This window comes from Lygodium microphyllum, chromosome 19, assembly GCF_053477565.2.
Source record: "Lygodium microphyllum isolate KBCC chromosome 19, Lygodium_microphyllum_v1.1.10, whole genome shotgun sequence".
NCBI classification, from domain to species: Eukaryota; Viridiplantae; Streptophyta; class Polypodiopsida; order Schizaeales; family Lygodiaceae; genus Lygodium; species Lygodium microphyllum.
In genome coordinates, this window is record NC_141153.1 from 39,789,353 (window position 1) to 39,810,096 (window position 20,744).

General features: G+C 40.3%; 1 pseudogene; it reads right to left on the minus strand.

Annotated features, from left to right (window-relative positions):
• Nucleotides 1-17,832: 17,832 nt before the first annotated feature.
• LOC148019775 (uncharacterized) lies at nt 17,833-18,585 on the minus strand (annotated as a pseudogene).
• Nucleotides 18,586-20,744: the final 2,159 nt, after the last annotated feature.

A 20,744-nucleotide genomic window follows, 5' to 3' on the forward strand; every position in this document is an offset into this window, starting at 1 on the left:
GAAATCACTTCTGACAGTTAGATAGAAGCATGGATGTACTGCTCTCCCTGTTATATGGCCACAGCAGAGCCAGAGACAGAGGCAGAAGAGGAGACAGAGAATCTGTTCTTCTGTTACAGAGCTCCTACAGAGACAGAAGCAGAAATAGAGACAGAAGCAGAGGCAGAAGCAGAAGCAGAAGCAGAGACAGAGACAGAAGAGGTTGGATATGAAATGGACGAAGAAGGTTATGAAAGAGAAACAGAAGAGTCTATCCCACCTGAAGAGGATACATTTGAGGAAGAAGTTCCAGAAGCATCAGAAGCCGATGAGCTCATGCTATGGGACAGAATGGCGATGGTACCATTTGGTCTGGTAAATGGATCTTCTCATATGCAAAACCTTTATAAGAAATGGATTAAGAAGAGCAAGCCGTCTTTTAAGTGTGGCTCATGCCGTCCTAACCCGTCCTTGCCGAAGAAAGATGATGATGATGCACCGTGCCAACCAGCACCAGTCCCACAAACCCAACAGGCATCAGAGGGTCCCTGTTATGTGACGTTCCTGGATGTATCATTAGAAGATGAGTCTTCAAGCCAAGAGGTAATTAATTTTGAAACCAAACCCGAAACAACTCTAATCCCATTCCAGCGTCTTAAGGAGCAACCTAAGTCTCTACCAAAAGAAGAAGTTGGTTCTAGTGGGACATCAGAAGAGGACACCACTCCCTTGAAGGAGTCGGATCTGTATCCAGAAGCGGTCCGCGGGACCTTCATTCGTGAAGTAGAAGGTGAAAGGCAGTTAACCTTTGTGGATGCAGAAGGCACTGAACGCCACTTAAAGGTGGGTAGCAGTCTCCCAGAAGAGGAGTTGTTAACCTTGTACAACTTGTTGAAAGAAAATTTGGACGTGTTTGCATGGTCTTACAAAGACCTAAAGGGGATTGATCCCACAATATGTCAACATCATATTGACTTAGAGCCTGATGCCAAGCCAGTACGGCAACGACATAGGCGAATGAACCCGAATTATTCCACATTGGTGAAAGCGGAGCTACTGAAGCTTCTGGAAGCCGAGTTCATTTATCCAGTGGCAAACAGTGAATGGGTTTCACCCATCGTGGTTGTACCCAAGAAGAATGGCAAATTGCGAATATGTGTGGATTTTCGAAAACTTAATTCTAAGACAAAGAAGGATCACTTTCCAATCCCTTTCACAGACCAACTGTTGGACACAGTGGCAAGACATGAACTTTATTCTCTCCTGGATGGATTCAGTGGATACAACCAAGTCCAAATCGCAGAAGAAGACCAATCCAAAACAACCTTCACCACAGAATGGGGGACCTACGCTTACCGAGTGATGCCATTTGGGCTCTGCAATGCCCCTGCTACTTTCCAACGAGTCATGATGGCCGCATTTCAAAATCATCTGCATGACTTTATCGAGGTATATTTGGATGACTTTTGTGTCTATAGTTTGATCAGTAAACACTGCGACCACCTGGAGCAATGCTTTGATCGATGCCGGGAGTACGGGATTTCCCTCAACCTCGACAAATGCATCTTTGGGGTTTCTTCTGGAGTTCTGTTGGGCCACATTGTCTCTGCACAAGGGATATCAACAGACCCTGCAAAGATCGAAAAGATCGCAGCTCTGACAGCACCCACCAACCTCAAACAGTTGAGGGGATTCCTAGGCCATGTGGGTTACTACAGAAGGTTCATAGCCCATTTTGCGACAAAGGCAACTTCCTTGCACAAGCTTCTGAGGAAAGATGCAGAGTTTACTTGGACGGAAGAATGTGACAAAGCCTTTCACACTCTGAAGCAGTGTCTGATTGAGGCACCCATTCTGCAACCTCCTGATTGGACGAAAGAGTTCCACGTACACACTGATGCATCAATTGAAGGCTTAGGTGCTGTCCTGTGCCAAAAGGGCTCCTCGAAGTTGGATCAACCGATCTATTATGCAAGCCGAAAAGTCACTGATAGGGAACGGAACTATACAGTGACAGAGCTGGAGTGCTTGGCAATGGTGTTTGCCCTAGAGAAGTTCCGCCATTACCTCCTATCTACCCACTTTAAATTTTATGTGGATCATGAGGCCCTGTCCTTCTTGATGAACAAAGCAGATGTGAAAGGACAATTGATGAGATGGCTCCTTTTATTCCAGGAGTTCGACTTTGAGGTGATTACTAAGCCTGGTCGTTCCCATGTTCTGGCTGATCATCTGTCGCGTATCCCACAAACTGCAGACGAGGAGCAGGATGATCCAGACCTCCCTGATGCTTCCCTATTCTTGGTAGAAACTGTCACTCCCTGGTATGCGGACATTGCCAATCTGCTGGCAACCCAACAGTACCCTCCTGGTATTTCTAGTCGGGAAAGGAAGAAGCTCATGCTAGAATCAGCCCCCTACACCCTGCTCGGCGGTGCATTATACAAGAAAGGGAAAGATGAAGTGCTCAGAAGATGTGTTGCAGGAGAAGAGATTGGGATCGTTCTGAAGGCTTGCCACGACGAGCCATGTGGAGGTCACTTTGCAGGAGAAGCTACGGCCAGGAAGGCTCTGCTAGCAGGATATTGGTGGCCTACCATTCATAAGGATGCCTATGATTACTGTAAAAGATGTGATGCTTGTCAAAGAATGGGGAAACCCACCAAGACAAGTGCCATGCCATTGCAACCTATCCTTCCGTTGAAGCCGTTTGAGAAGTGGGGCATTGACTTCGTAGGTCCAATCGACCCTCCTACCAGAAGGAAACAGAACCGATACATCATCGTATGTACGGATTATGTTACAAAGTGGTGTGAAGCTAAAGCCCTAAAGCGGGATGATGGTAACAGCGTGGCCCTGTTCATGTATGAGAATATCATCACCCGTTTTGGCAGTCCCTTAGAGCTGGTAAGTGACAGAGGCACTCATTTCCTTAACAAAGTCATGGAAGAGTTGACAGAGTTGTATAAGATCCGCCATCGCAAGTCCACTCCTTATTACCCCAGAGCCAACAGCCAAGTCGAAGTCACCAATCGCATCCTCTGCTCGATTCTGACAAGAACAATTGCCGCACATCGTCGTGATTGGGACGATCGACTTACAGAGGCCCTCTGGGCGTACAGAACCTCCCATAAAGCAGCAACGGGACAGACACCCTTCCAGCTGGTGTATGGTACAGAAGCTGTTTTTCCTGTTGAATTGGAACTACCCTCTTTGAGACTGGCGATCAAAGAGCGTTTGGGGGATGACGATTCACTGCAACGCCGTCTCCTGCACTTGGAATGTTTGGACGAAATTCGTCGGATGGCTCTACAGTGCATGGAAGCCACGCAAGCTCGACGTAAGACTTACCATGACAGCTTCATCAAGCACAAGGAGTTCAAAGAAGGTGATTTGGTCCTAGCCTATGATTCACGATTTGGCAAGTTTCCTGGCAAGCTCCAACAGCGGTGGATGGGCCCCTATAAGGTACTTGCAGTCAACCCTAATGGTTCTGTCCAAGTGCAGACCGTTGATGCCTCTGATGATCCCTTTCTGATTAATGGATATCGCCTGAAGAAGTACTTCCCTCCTTGGGGATCTTGACAATTACGGACACTTGATCCTTTCCCTCGTTGGCGCGGCACTGTACTTCTTATGATGCTACTTCTGATAGCCGTTCTTCAATCACTCCTGATGAAGTGGACGCAACCCTCTGTCCCCTCAAACCCCCCTTCTAGCCTTGATCTCTTATCCTCTATTTTCCACCAGCATCAGTGGCGAGGTGGGTTCTGATAAATGGTAGTTCTACCATTCTCTTGCTCAATTCGGAAAAAAAGAAAAAGAAAAGAAAAGAAAAGAAAGAAAGAAAGAAAAAGAAAAAAAAAGGAAAAAAAACATATCGGTCATGGGAGAAAAGGACTTAGATCCCTGTCATGCCGACCTATTCTTCGAGAAAAGGTGGAAACACCCTCGGGAATAGGGGAAAATAAGAAAAAGAAAAGAAAAAAACCAAAGAAGAAAAAGAAGAAAAAAAAAACAAATAAACAAATCTGTTATGAGAGAAAAGGAAGCAATTTCCTGTCATAGCGGGCCTCGTTCCAAGAAAAGGGTGGTAAACACCCTTGGGCGAGAAGCTGGCTGTGGAAAAGGTGGTAACACCCAGCAGTCTAGAAAGTGGATTCATTAATTGATATCCCTAGGATCCAATTCCGAAGCTGCCTCCCTTGGTACGCTGTGTCCTGGGTCTCTTTGCAAAGTGACTACCTGTCCTCTAGCAGACGACATGTTCCTATACAACACAACATTCGATTTGATGGCTACCTCCCTGGGTACGCCTTTTCAACAACTGATGACACGATCTTCATCGACAACCCCTTGAGTGATGTGAGCTTTCATCCTAACCGGATGGGGAAGTGAGTACGGTTACCCTCTGTATCTATCAACAACGAGTGAGACAGAGGGTGGGGTGAGTGACCAGTCTTTTCCCTTCAAATCGAATGAGAGGTGAGAAGTGTGAATGAAGTGTTGCACGCACGGGATGGGCCTCTCAATGCACAAAGCACAATTTGTTTCTGTGCACTGCACCATAAGGCTCCCTTGCCTTCATTCTCGCACCGTATGCCGGCACAGGGCGGGATGCACAGTTGCACCATCAAATGCGCACAAGGCATACAACCTTTGCACAAGTGACTATGAGGATTACATTAATGGGTTTCAGGAAAAGGCTGCCCTTCTGTATCTATCAACCGAGTGTGAGACAGAGGGTGGGTTGAGTGTGACTGGAGTTTCTTCAATCAATTACCGAGAGGTGAGATTGAGGGACGTTACGACACTTGGAGTCAGGTATGTTCCCGTTTCCCTATGCACCCACGGGATGGGTCTTTACCGTCAACACAAGACACGTCACCCTGTTCTGTACACGGCACTGTAAGGCTCCCTTGCCTTCCTCCTTGCACCTATGCCAGACGGGTTGGACGCACTAATGCACCATCAACCGTGCACCTAGGCATACTCCTCTCTGCACCATTCCCCCTTGTTGATTCCTCAATCGGGTATGAGTTATGGGTTTTAATCATGCTTCCTCGAGTGATATTAGTCATGGGGCGAGTGACTGTTCTTTCATTCCAAATTGAGTGACTGTGAGTTGAGTGTAATATCCCTCATCATCGACGAATTTCCTGCGATTCCTTCCATCAGCTACCTCCCTGGGTGCTGCCGCGTGGTCCCTTCCATGACGGACGTGTGCGCTGTAAAGATGCCTTGGTCCCTCCAGCGCCGACAACCACACTGGATGTGCCGTTGACATTCAACCCTGATTCTTGACGAAACGGGCCAAGTTTTTCTAACCCTACACTTTGGTTTCTTCGTGCCGGTCATGCTTTAAGTGTGGGGAAGTTAGTGGATGGTCTATGGCGTGGTTCTAGGTCCCTGTTGCTCGGTTAACCCTATCCGTTAAGGTCTTAAGTGTGGGGACGCGTCCCTGCGCGTCTACATTGCATATCCTCTGCATATGCCTTATCTTGCTCATGCATGTATACCATGACTTGCTTTTACCCTCCTGGGGTCCTTTCCCACCCGCCCGGTTATGTTCCAGCCACCCTTGGGGCTGTTCCCTTGCAGTTTTCCTTCATTCCCTGATTTTGAGGTCCTTCTATGTGAATGCATCCTACGTTCACCAAAGTCCCAATCCAACCTTATAGCCCTGTTCCCCCCATTGAACTGACTATTTTTCCTTTTTACCTACCCCTGTTCCGGTGCACGGTTTTCGAGTTATTAATTTTTGAAGCATTTTACGCAATTTAGACGATTTTCCATGTGAACGCGCTTTTCTTGATTCCGAATCATGCTCTGACGTCATAGCCCTGACCAAAGCTTTTCCCCTGACATTTTTCCTTTTTATTCCGCATCATTCCGATACATGGTTTGTCCGTTATTAATTTTCCGGGGTTTTCACGACTTTTTCGTGTGTATTTTCGACATTTTTCCATGTGAACCTGCCCTATTTGTATCGGAATTCCAATTTGATTTGACAGCCGTGTCCCCTGTTCCTTCCCCTACCTTTTTCCTTTTTCCTCCACCCTTTTTTGACTTCTGGATTTTTACTTATTAATTTTTAAATGACTTTTCGGGAGTATTTTTGGAGTTTTTCACATGCAAACCCCTCCTATTTCCGCTGGAACTGCATTTTAACGTGATCACCCTGTGCCATTCCTTTCTGCGGACATTTTTCCTTCTTACTGCATGTCATTCCGGTAAACGGTTTGTCCGATATTAATTTCCGATCCCATTTTCGGGTTTGTTTTTTGGGTTTTTCCCATGTGAACGCGTATTATCTCAGTCGGAATTATGTTTTGACGTGATAGGATTGTCGGGCACATCTTTCTGCATAGTTTTCCTTTTTTCCACACCTCATTCCGATGCACGAATCTTTCGATATTAATTTTTAAATTGAGTTTTTGGTTCGTTTTTTGTGTTTTTTGCACGTGACCGCTCTTTACCCCTCCCGGAACCCCCGTCCCATATTTTTCTTGTTTCCCCCCTGTTGTCCTGCCCACTTTTCGTTTTTACGATATTCCGTTTTGACATCCGGATTGGGAGTTATTAATTTTTCTTTATTTTTCCATTTTTCTCGCGCTCGTTTTGCACGTGAACGCGCCCTTTTTCGATTTAACGCGTCTCCACGCGCCCCAGTCGTGTCCGCGTAACCCGTACCGTCTTCCTCGCGCCATTCCAATCCAGTCACGGCAAATTTTTTTTACCCCTCCCCGCGCACGTGCGCGGGACGGGGATACGCCCCCTTTTAGACCCTGCCCACCAACCCCTACCCACCCCAACCTGACCCGCCCACCTTTTATTTTAAAAGACAAAAAAAATTAAATAAATAAATAAATAAAAAAACGGACACCCCCTCCCGCCAACCGTCTCTTCTTTCTCCCTCCCTTTCTCTCTCTCTTCTCTCTCTCTCTCTCTGTGCGTACCCTCCCTCCCCTCTCCTTCCTCTCCCTCCTCCCTCTTCTCCCTCCATCTCCACCTCCTCTCCTTCCCTTCTTCTCCTCTCTCATCCTCCCCTCCTTCTCTCCTCCCTCACGCTGCCCTCCTTCCCCTCCTACTCCTTTCTCCTCCTCCCCTGCGCGTCCTCACTCCCTCCACTTCTCCCTCCCCTCTGCGACCACCTGCCGACTCCCTCCTCCTCTTCCTCGCCCTCGCTCCTCCCTCCCCCCACACCATTGCCGCCGTTCTCCTCCCTCCACCCTCGCCTCCACCCCCTAGCGCCGCCGTTCTTGCCCTTCCCCCAGCTTCACCCACAGCGGCCTCCTCCTCCTCGATCGCCCGCAGCGGCCTCCTCCTCCTCGATTGCCCGCGCCTCCTCGCCTTCGCCCGCGCCTCCGTCGCCGTCGGATCGCCAGCCCCGCCGTCGCCTCCTCGCGACCGCCGTCGCCGCCTCGCTGGACCGTCTTCGGCCACCTCCCTCCTCGCGAACGCCGCCGCGCCTCCTCGCCGGATCGCCGCGTTCGCCACCACGCCGCCGGCTCGCTGCCTGCATCACCCCCACCTCCCTTCTCCTCCACCACCCCCACCTAAGGTTAGATTCTAACCTTCCTTAGTTTAATTAATCAACTAACCTAAGTTAGATTAATAGTTAGAACCTACCTAATCAAACTTAACTAACCTGACTAGGTTAGTTAGAACTTACCTAATCAAACTTAACTAACCAGACTCGACTCAGGTAGACTTACCAGACTAGCCTTAGGTAGACTAACCTGACTTATTCCTCCTAACCTGACTTAATTGACTTATGACTTAATTGACTAATGTGACTAATGTGATTAATGTGACTTAATTAATCACTACATTAATTTTTCCCTTAAAAAATTTTCAAAAAAATTTCTAAAATTCCTTGTGCCTTTGCCAATTTTTGGAACTTTGTCTGCTAGGAATTGCCTTCCCTATAATTTCTGAAAATTCCATATTTCCTAAATTTACCCCTAAATTGCCAAAAAATATAGAAAATTCATTTTAAAAATTGTAAAAAATTCTACAAAATTCTTAAAACAGTCTAAAAAATTTCCCTCACCTCCCTTGCTCATTTTCCATTTATTCAAACATAAAAAAATCACAACTCAAAATAAAATACAATAAATAAAAATAAAAAAACCAACATAAACCAAATTAACACATCTGCTAAGGTGTTCTCATTGTTGTTTCATCAGTGCTTTTTGCTTTTTCTTTACTGAAATTCTTCCGTGCGCATTCCTGCATTACATACACACCCCTTCCAGGTATTTATTTTATGTTATTTATTTTTTATTTTCCCCCTTAATCACAAATTAATTGTTAAAATAAACCTTTTAATTCACCCACCGTTCCACGCGCATTCGCGCTAAACACACATTTTTTTTAAATTAAAATAAACCAGCCGTTCACTTAGCACGCGCTACGTGCGCTAAAGAGGCACTTTAAATTTTTAAATAAAATCAACCAGCCGTCACATGAGCACGCGCTGGCAAGAAAGCGCTCCACATCACCTTAATTATAATCAATGAATTGCATTTAGAGACCCAGTCGGGAATCGAAGTCCGGGAATCGAATAACTGCACCGTTTAACCTAATAATTGGTAATTAAATTTATAATAAGGAACCGTCGTTTTCTTGTTAAGGTTTATCACCTAATAAAAATTCACCCATTCTGAATAATTTATTAAAATCAACTCTTCATTAAATTAATTCCCCCTCACTGCACTTAATTCCCTTTTTAATGAAGCGTCTCGTGGGATGGGTTTGCGCAGTTTTTAGAGTTATTTTCATGGTCCAGTCTTGGTTCTATCACAGATGTCGTATTGATATGTGTTGGATATGATATGGTTTTGGTTTCATGTCTTAGTTACGGTTACGGGTACGGTATGCAGTTTTTTTAATTATTATTGCCTGATACGGGGTTCAGGGTGTTTGTCTGATGCATCGCATGAAGCTTTCGGTCGCATTTGTCTCAAGGTCATGTCAAATTTTTTCTAGGATGTGGTTTGCTTGGGGTTAGTAGGTTGTGTCACGTTTTCTTGTTTGGTTGTTCTCTTATCCTTGGTTTTTGTTTGTTGCTTTGCAGGCATTCACCTTGATTGTCTGTGTTTGTGGTGTGTGTGTAACCATCTGAATGGCGCCTTCTCATGCTCCTCCCCCTATCCAGTACGTCCCATTAGTTAGTAGGGATTGCTCTTCCCTACTTACTTTTGAGCCCCTCACGAAGGCAGGACTTGCTGCTTTTGTGGCCACTCCTTTTCCATTACTTCCAGAGGATCCGTCCGTATGTGATGCGTTCCTGGCCTCTTACAGCAAAAAGACAGGAGTAGTTCAAGGCATGTCTATGACATTGACGTCTCGAGGCTTAGGGAAGGCTCTGTCTTTACCCTTCAAAGGAGAACCTTTTGTGACCACTCGTCAGCTCTTCTCTAATGAAGAGATTCTCAAGCTGTTGCAGAAGCAGACAAGGGAAGTCCTTGATGTTAAAAAAGTGATCAACTCTTCAGGAGTTTCGTTTTCTATGATCACTGATCCCGTATGGAAGACGATGTGTCAGTTCCTTCAGGACAGGTTCATGCCTGCCAAAACGCCATCCCACTATTTGTCCAAAGAGCTTTTCACAGCTTCCAGGATGGTACTAAAAGGAGTTGCCATTGATTGGAGCACATACCTCCTTACTAAGATGGATCAGCATTTTGTTAAAGTCACGAGGGGTAATGTTACCAATGTTACCTACGGATCATATTTGTCAGCCTTCTTGACCTATTCGGGTTTACAGAAGACTGTGCCTCCACCTCCTCCATCAGATCCAGTACCTCCTCCTCCACCTTCAGAAGAGTCAGCACCTATTGACATTGAGGATGATGATTCTCCGCCTCCCCTGGTCATACAACGTAAACGCTTGAAGAGGGTAGCGGACAAAGCCCCTGCTGTACTTCCCTCAGTGCCTATCCCTGCTACTTCTGGCAATGAACTTCCTGGGTATCTCACTTGCAATAACCTATTTAGAGCACATAGAGAAGGATCCTTGGAAATCTCAGTTCCTTCCCTGAACAGTCTCGTTTCAGGAGATGCCATTCCTTTCCTCTGCAAGGATATTCAAAGTTCCATTGAGTTGTCAGTGACAGCCTGTGTTCAACAGCTGTACGCATCTTTCTATGAGGAGCTCATGCAGTCCAAAGACCAGTTGCATAAGGCAACATCTGAGTTAGCTTCTGCTAAGGATACCCTAGCAGATCTATTTAAGCAAATGGAACAGCAAACCCAACTGGTTGCCACTCAAAGTGATGAGATTTCTTTATTGAAGACCTAGTTATTCGAGGCTCAGTCACAGGTTACTAGCCTTTCAGCAGAGAAGGAGAGGATGTCCAGTGAAGCGAAAGAATTCCAAGTTCTCTTAGATGACAAGTTTTCAGCTTTACAGATGGCTAATGACACAGTGGCCAACCAAGCCTCCCAAATCCAGCAGTTGCAAGATCAGCTTGCAAAGTCCCGCTCTGTTCCTCCAAGCCCTCCTGTTCCATTAATTCCCTCTCTTTCACAGCAGGACTTGGCTGCCCTACAGAGACAGGCTACTTTGTGCCCTCTATTCCAAGATAAAGTGGAAAGATTGCAGTCCAGAATGGACTTGTTATGGTCTACCTTTGAACAATTTCAGGAATATGTCTTACCAGACCATTCTTTCTTTGTCCACTACCACTTACAGAAGTTGGTCTTCTATATGAAGCTTTCCACGATGGATTTACCTTTTCCAGAGGATGGCTGGAGTGGGGCTTGGTCTGCTGAGTTGTTGACAGAGGTAGTTAGAATGGTCTTTGAAGATTCTGTCACGCCAGACACCATGCTGATGTCATACATGTATCTCCGAGGAGATTTGTTAATCCCAGATGAGGTAGATATGGCATGGTATGTGGGGGATGTGGTCTTACAGGCTGTTCTATATGTCAATCATTTGGAGCTGCGCATAGCTGATATATTTCAGAATTATTCCTCCAAAGTGGCTGATTGTCAGGATAATTCGTGGCATCCCATGATTGAGTCAGTGGTCCTAAATCAAAGACAAAATACAGCTCCTACCTTTGTACAGAGTACTAACCAACTGAGGATGGATCTCTTAACCTATCTTTCCAAACATAATCCATTTGATGCTACTTTCTTTGATGCCTATCATAGACGATCTCTTTTAGGACCTTCTGTTCCTACCCTCCTTTATTACCAACAATTGGCTCACCGTTATACTATATATTTTTCCCTTTGTCAAACTAATTCCACAGTAATTTTACCACTTCTTTTCCAACCTTCCAATTTCCCTCAAATTCCTATTTTCACTTACTGTTCCTTTATTGAGGATAGGGTATTTTCCCCTTCTCCACCCTGTCCTTCACCCCTCATAAATGTATCCTCCACATTTCCTATTTATCAATTAACACCTTTCCTTAGTGATTCCTTACAAATTTCCGCCACTCCTTCTTTAACCTTTTCTTCCTTTTATGATTTTTCCTATCCTTCCCTACATCCACTTTCTCTTATTCCATTACCCTCTCCTAACACTTCCATATCTCAACCACCTCAGTTGGTTAGTGACTGTGACGGTTTTGATACTCAGATTTCCAGAAGAAGGGGATGGAGTTCGGATGATTGCCTTACAGGACCGCAGATTAATTGGCCAGTAATTCCAGGGGAATGGACAGCTTCAAGTCAAGCTTATCAAAACAATGTTCATTTTGCCCAACAATATTCACAGTCTGCAGATCCCTCAGTGAGATTAACTGCTCACTTTGCTTGGTATCTGGCGTATATGCATAGGCACTCTCATACTGATTCAAAGCCTATCCCAAAGTTGTGTATGAATGTCAATGTTAGCATTGATTCCCAACAGTTGGAGATACTGTATTTTCATGCCCTCTGTTTGCCTAGCAGATACTTGGTCCTATTGGAAAGGATGTGCTGTCTCCAATTTTTCCAAAATCCTCCTAAAAACTTTGTAGATGAATCCTTATCTATGGATCGATTCCGACAACATCAATCTTTTAAGAGGGATCATCTTCATTGATGCCTTTCCAATGTATGGTGCAAGCTTTTTAATGCCAAACTCTTCTTTTTGAAGAAGTTATTCAGATGGTTGTGTTGTGTATTAGTGTTTGTGTTGTGAGTTCCTTTATGTCAAACGAACGTGGTGGTTTCCTATTGGATCTTGTGTACAAGCTATGTTTTGGAGATTTGTGGTGATGGGGTCGTGGTTGGAGAGTTGAAGATGAAGATGATGAAGAAGAAGCAAACTCTTATATCCTTTACAAATTTGTGGTGATTTTTAGTTTGATAAGAGGTGTTAATGTGTAAAGAGTTTTCCTTTCTTTGTATTTTTATATCAGAAACAGGTTATAAGTTGGGGTCGTGGTGGATGGATTCTTTTTGAAAAGATATTGAAGATCACAGTGAAGCTTTTCAATGAACTTGTATTCCCTTTTTCCTGGGTCGCGAGGACGCTTCCTTATTAAGTGTGGGGATATGTTGAGTGTTGAAATGACTTGTTTTTTGGATGATTTTTGTTGTTTTTGAGAGCTGAATGATTGATTTTATGGGATGATTGATTGATTTGGAAGTGGTTTGAGAGTGTTTTGGATGATATTGATTGTGTTTTGGAAGATCATGATGTTTGTTGGTGGTTCTGTGATGTTCTGATAGGTTCTGAATGGTTCTGTATACCTTCTGTTTTGCTCTGTTTTGGTCTGTTTTGTTCTGATTGTCTTCTGTAAGGAGGGAAGGAGTATTGATTGATGAAGATTGAGATCTTGTGAAAGTTTATTGAATGGTTTGTGAGAGTTTGGAATGGTTTGAGAATGAGTCATGTGGTTTTGATGATCTTCTGTAAGCTTCTGTAGATCTTCTGTAGAGCTTCTGCTTTTGTTCTGTTTCTGTTCTGTTCTGTACTGTAGCTGTTCTGGTACTGTTCTGGAGACTGTTCTGTATGCTTTTGTAAGTGTTCTGTGGAATGTATGTGTGACTTTGGGGAAAGTTTTTTAGCCTTGGAAAGAGGTGAATACAAGTGCAAAAGAGCTGAAGGAAGTGGAAGAAGTAGCTGCTGAAGACTCAAGAGAAGACTAGAGTGAAATGACAGTAGTGAGCCGTGAAGAGACACTGTAGTGGCTCTGGTGACTCTTCATATCAGACATACCTCTTGGGAGGGGTATCCACGACCTAAGAGTGATTATTGAGAGTGATTTTGAGAGATTGTAGTGAGGATATGATGTATTATTGATGGAGTGAGATAGAGAGAGAGTCAGAGATAGCCAATTCTACTAAAACAGAGTGATTGTATATGAGAGATTGAGAGAGAAGACTATGAAGATATTGAAGATGAATACTATGTGATGTATTTCCATTCAAAGATGGTGTATTTCTTTGCTTTCTTTGTTCCATTGATGGATTTTATGAGGATGTTGAAGAATATGGTTGATTCTATTAAAACCGTGGGAGATCTACATGATGCTGCATGAAGATTTGTTGTGCCTGGTGTTCTTTTCTTCATTGTGATAATATGAAATATGATAAACAAGCTTGTTGATGTTACAAGATAGATTTTCTTGCAAGAGAATTCCCTTTTCCTTGGTGTTCCTCTCGGGGCTCCATTCATGAACTAGGACCTTAAAAGAGTCGCCACTAACTAGGTGTGGTTTAATAACTTGATCTGATACCACATAGTAATAAGTTTGGATAACCTATGATGTGATGGTTCTTTTTTTCATGTAAACCAATAGACAAAAGTATGTTAAATGATTGCTCACCCCATTTACAATTTTTTGTATGTATATGCACGATATATAAATATCTTTTGTTCAAAATTTCTATCTATCTTGACAATATATGGACAATATGGATATTGGCTTTGGCCAAAATCAACTAGCTTCACACTTTGACTAACTAAATGAACTTTCATATCATAAAATGAAGATTTATATATCAAGCTAAAAATTTATGGTTTTTAAAGACCAAAGATTTAACCTTTTACCAATGGTTTGTGTTTCCAAAGAAATAGACATAAATTTTATTATTAATTAAGATTTATTTGTTAGCTAAGACGTATAAAGTACAAAATTGGACTTAAAACACTTCATAAAAAATTTCAACACAATTAACTAATTTTATTGAAAGAATAAAAAACATGAAGTAGATTCTCTCATTGATATTGGTGGAGTTTGAAAACACCAAGGTAACTACATAAAACACTTTAAATTTCTAACAAGCATATATTTCATAGCTATACAAAAGCCCTTAATGTAAGGTATATATTTATTATGGAAGTCAAAATTAGTTCATACAGAGTCACTGCCTTGTTGCATCATGTATATTGGAAAAATATAACTTTTGTAGATTTTGTATAAAACATTTAGCTGCACTACCATTTATGAAATTTTTGTGATATCCTAACTCATGAGCAAGTTGCATTGCTTCCATATCTTTCAAAGTAGAGACTAAAGGAGTCTACTTCAACTTGGATAATTGTGAGTTGTTCAATGTAAGTGACAAACGATGTGAGGCATTTGTTGAGTATGTTTGCATAATAGACAGTCATAAAGTACAAAATAGGACTTAAACCACTTTATAAGAAATTTCAACACAATTAACTAATGTTATTGAAATAATAAAAAACTTTAAGTAGATTCTCTCATTGATATTGGTGGTGTTTAAAAACACCAAGGTAACTACATAAAACACTTTAAATTTCTAGCAATCATATATTTCATAGCCATGCAAATGCCCTCAATGTAAGGGATATTTATTATGAAAGTCAAAATTAGTCCATATAGAGTCACCGCCTTGTTACATCATGTATATTGGAAAAATACAACATTTGTAGATTTTTTATAAAACATTTAGCTGCACTACCATTTATGAAATGTTTGTGATATCCTAACTCATGAGCAAGTTGCATTGCTTCAATATCTTTCAAAGTAGAGACTAAAGGAGTTTGCTTCAACATGGATAATTGTGAGCTATTTAATGTAAGAGACGAATGACGCGAGGCATTTGTTGAGGATCTTTGTATAATAGATGGTCTCTTGAAGCAAGAAACAATTGAAGGTTGAACATATATACCATCTTTATCAATCATGGTCTCGTGCGGTGCTAATGATGAAGATAAAATACCATCATTCTCTGCTTTAGTCCATTCATCAATGACAACCTTGAATTGAGCATACAACTCATGTCCATATTGAGCTGGCTCCTATCCATATCGATCAAACTTGATGACTTCACATGCATCATGGTATTTGCTTAAGTGAGTCGAGTATGGTAGAAGTTCTTTGATCAAGATAGAGTCTCCATGATCAATATCAAATGTTTTTGGATAAATGTAATTCTCAACAAAATTTGGACATCCTTTGTAAGGATTGTCATCTATGAGAATAGTCTTGGTATGCTAACAAAAATCTCCATATTGATCCCATACATACTTCAGAGGCTCATTCATTGCTTCTACTCCCATCTTATTTGGCCTATATATGATTTTGAGTTGATATCTATGACACTGTTCTTGGCCCCAAATCATGAAGAAATGATACTTCCTTTCTGCATGGATCTCCAAGCACTTAATAACTGCCATGACATTCTTATGTAAAGCTTGACTCCAAATCATGAAGAAATGATACTTTCTTTCTACATGGATCTCCAAGCACTTAATAACTGCCATGACATTCTTATGTAAAGCTATTGACCAAACTCCCACTTGGAATCTTGCAAATAAGGCTTCAAGAAACTCCATACATCATGGTCAAAGAATAAGCCATTGCTTTCCCATTTGAAAGCTTTGAAACTTTTTAGACTTAGCAAAGCATCGTTTTAAAATAAGACCATTGAGATCAAGTAATACACATAATTGTGTTACATTTCTTATTAAGGACACATAAATCACATCTTCGTGCTCTACTTTTGTTGAATCTGTTAGATACCCAACCATAGATGCCTTAGTTGAAGTTACAAAGAAGAAAAAGAAGCACATTAGATTCATTTACTTCCTCATCATTCTAGTTAATGTTTGAGCTATAAACTGGCATAGAACACTAAAGAAATTTAACTTCACATTGACAAATACATACATAGGTACTACTTAATAAATGATGTCTTAAGAAAAGAGACATTTGACCATGTGGAAAAATCTAACCAATAGTAATATCGTGAGGTGAAAAAAATATATATGATGATTTCTTTGAAGTAAAATCTATTCTAATAAAGTCATTTTTCCATATCTACTTTTTATAGCTAATTATAAGTATACTTAAGATACTAACAATAGATTCTTGTAATTAGTTGCAAAAATTAACTTACCATTATAATATTTATCATGCTAAATTTTTAAAAATGCCTTCAAAATAGCATGTACAAAGAATGTATTTATTAGTCCTAATTATTAAAAGAAAATTTAAACATGATACTTTTGGCCATGTGACCAAAACTATGTCACATATAAGTGACACATGACAATTTAATTGAGATAAGTTATACTTTAATTTGATAAGTTTTTATAGTTTCTTCTTAAGGACTAACCATTCTATTTTTGAACTAGTTATATCCCATAGATATTTAAACTCGTAAATTATAACAAGGATTTTAATATTACATATACACATCTCAAAAGATACATTGGAGGTGAAATCTTTGTTACAATATTTGCTACTAAGGTAAAACTCCTTTGGGAGGTGCAATGAATCTTTTTTAGGGTGTGCAATATATTATTGGCTCTCTTATCCTAAGGTACATGCATAGACATACACTAACGATGCAGTAAAAGAGGTTATTAGAGATAAGAGATTTGGCCATGTGGACAAATCTAACCAAAACTAACATGATAAGATCATTACACAACACATATAAGAGTTTAATTGAAATAAGATCTAAAATAGACTTAAGTAAATTTTGAATAGCTAGCTCAAACTTTTCATTATGATAGGTATTCTTACACACTAGATTACAATTAAACAGTTATTCTTACAAATGATGATAAATTTTAATGAGCTCTTTAATACTATTTTAGCAAAAGATTTACTTAAATAGATTGTTTAAACCAAACATGCTTGGTACCTTTTGTAAAAAATTAAAAAAATAAAGACATAGTTTCTTTAAGTAATATCATCAAAGAAAGAAAATATTGCAAATGCTAATGGAAGTAACTTCTCAAGAAAAAAATCAAAATTACATCAATGTGTCTTCCTTGTTGAAAGGATAAGGAACGGAGTTTAAACACCTGAAGTAGCCTTTAATTTCTCTTTCATAATTAGACTTGATATATCTTGGCTTGATTCTTCTATGTCCTTGGGTGGTACTTCAAGAACTTGAACTTCAGTAGTAGGAGGAACCTCTTGGGAGTTTGAATTTTGTTTTGCATTCTCATGGACCCTCCACAATTGTGCTTCAATCTCTCTTTGCTCTTGAGTGTTGCAAACCACTGCAATAGTCTTCATATGATTTACTAATGCCACCTTAGATGCAAGTCCACTTGCATATACATCAAATACAATCTCGTGAGCATTCATTGAATGCTTTGATTGTAGTTTCCATAACTTTCATTTTCTTTCTCAAAACGGCCTTTGCAATCCTTTGTTCTTCTTCAAGATCTTCATCATTGCACTCCTTGTCCAAGCCTTCAAAGTTCAAAATGAAAGGCTTGTTGACATTGTTTATATATTGCTCAAAATTGATGAAGCTTTTCTCTGTGGTCACTAATGTCAAATCCATAAAAGAATCTATAGATCCAAAAGCAAAGGTTCTATCCATGGGTAAGAAATCAACACTACCAACAAGCATGTGATACTTGCAAGAAATGCTTTCAATGGCATTTTTAAAAGCTACCATTTTCTTTCAATCAAGAAATGATAACATGAATTGTTTAGGTTCAAATGTCATTTGTAGTAGAGTGGATACAACCTTTCCAAACTTTATAGAGTCCCATTTCATTCCCTCAACCCCATGTGCTATATCTAGAACAACAACCCCAATGGTAATTGGATATCTGTAAACATTATATATAAGATCAAATGTTTCTAGATTGCATCCGACAACATATACATGCCAAGGGGAAGTAATGGAGGATTGAAGAGGATTTTACTTTTTTCCAATTAGGAAGTTCACAATATCTTTTGCTCCATTTGGTAGGAACCCTGCATCAGCTCCACGTGTGAGCTTCTTTGATACCCAATCATTTCAAATGCCTAAAATCTTTGTATAGACTTCATCATTGATATCATAATCATCAACAAGCTCTTCCCAAGTCTTCATCACAGCGCTACTTTTTGGAACTGAGGCATTGAAAAGAGTGACTAATTCCTCCTTTAGGACCCTATATTGATTGATTTGCTTAGCCCTTGTTTCCATATCAATCATATCTTCCTTATCCCATTTGTTTCTAAGAAAAAGGATATGACCTTCATTGATCTCCTCTTGTAGTGTAAGTATGTATCCATCCTTTAAACCCATAAGGCAACAAAATGCAGCAAGAGAAGGTTGTCCTCCCTTTTTTCTTGAACTCTCCTCTTGGGATATAAGGTCACCTCTAGAGTATCTCTTCATGATTTTGATCCAACTATCAAATATTTCTTGGGAGCTAACAATCATATGGCAATCTCTAAATGCACAATTTTCTCCAATGTATGCCACGAATCTCTGCAAAAAAAAAGATCAAAATAGTGAGCATAGAACAAAAGAAAGAGGATCGCACTAATCTTCACAAAAAGAGAAGGTAAGCTTATATGTGATTACCTGCCATGGTACTCTTTGAGAGCTTGTCTTAGGAAGCCCTTGTTGGGGTTTTGGTGAAGAACCAAATGCTAGCCACTGATATCTTAATTGTTGAAGTTGCTCAACATAAGGGGCATTCTTCATAACATTATGTGATTCCATATTTGTCATTCATGAAAGCTCAATGCACATTTCTACATGACAATCAACTAATATTCTAGCTTTTCTCATGGTGTATAAATGCTTGGTTCCTAGACAACACGTAGTATTACTCTAAATATATATTCTTTACTGCATGAATTGAGTGAAGCCCTGATATAATCCAATAACTATAAGTATCCAACTTATTAGCATCCACCTTATCACGATGCATGGGTCTCTTCTCATTGTTGTCTTATACAAAAGACATAAGATATGCTGTTGTTGCTAGATTCATGGGATTCTTTATGAAAGATGTGGTTAGCTTCTCTACATAATCCCAACATAGTGACCTATAAGCATACAAAGGAAGTGCCTCATAGCACCTATCAATGAGAATAGGAAATTGTGTTGTTGGACCAAATTGAAATAACTTTTCAAACATGTGAAATCCTGATACGTCCTTCTTTCCCTTCTTCTTAACTATCTCAGGAAAATTGAATGTTCTTTCTACTCCCTTGACCTCAAGAGAAATTATTGGCTTTGCAAGTGTAACTTCTAGCATGGAAAGTAAAGTGGCATCATTCTCAGTAGTGTTAGCAGCCATACTAACAACAAGAGCTTGTGACAAGGAACTTTGTTGAGGTGATTTTGACTTTGAGCTTGTGGGATTTGGTGAATTATTTTCTCCTTGAGGAGCAGGTGAAGATCTCAAGTCTATTTGTTTATCTTGGTGCTGATATAATGTCTTTTGTGCCCTTTACCTCCTCAAATAAGGTCCATCCCATTGCTTTCAAAGAGTATTCTTCATCCTCTTTAATACATGCAAAGTGAAATGAAAAAGGATCAAGTTTGTATACTACATTTTTCCCCTTGATCTTAACAAGATTACATGGTATTCACTCTTTCCCAACACATCCATATGTTATCTTCTCTATGACACCATCTTGTTGAAAAAATGCAATATCACTCTTTAAAGTAAATAATAGAACATTGTCAGCCCTTTTTCCTTAACTATCATAAACATCCACATACCATGGATACACAAAATCACCACTAACTCCATCAATGGTTTGGGTCTCCTTTTTGGATGTGCTATCTATCTTTGCCATTGAGTAGTTCTACAAAGAGAAAAAGTTGTCCAACAAAAGTGGATTTTAAAATAATCAAATTTTACAAAACCCAAATAAATGTATAAGATTTCTAGGTTGAAATTTGAAAACACAACGACACAAGATTTTACGAAATACAAGATAAATTTACTCCAAAGGGACTCTTCCATAAAATGAAATATTAAAATTTGAGATTAAGTGTGGTATGAGATCTAACCATAAATATTTGTGCTTATGTATCAAATCTCATGGATTATTCTGGCCCTAAGCTAGCATAAATTATGTTTCTCTTGCAAGAATCATATAGTAAAAACTTTGCCATGGACTTCGGTGAGAAGATCAAATTCTATTAATAGTGAGACTTGGCCATGGGCTTAACCAAATGGTCAAGTGATAATGAAATGTTGAGTGTGAGTGTGGTATGAGATATAGTGAAAAATCATTGTGGTTATGTAGAAAATGTCATGGATAATTTTTTCCCTAAGTTAACATTGGATTTCTTCTCCATGTAAGTTTCCTATGCAAGGGTCATACTCCAAGAACTTTGCTAATATTTTTGGTCATGTGGTCAAATCCTATTTAATCAAAGAATGAGATTTAGTCCAATATGAGATCCACCCATATATCAATGTGGTTATATATCAAAGTTAACATTTTAATTAGTGCACATGTAAGTTTCCCTTGAAAGGAGCTATATTGTAGAAACATTGTCATTAGTTTTAGCCATGTGGTCAAATCCTATTTAGGCATAAGACTTATCTATAAGATTAGAAACTTTGCCATGGT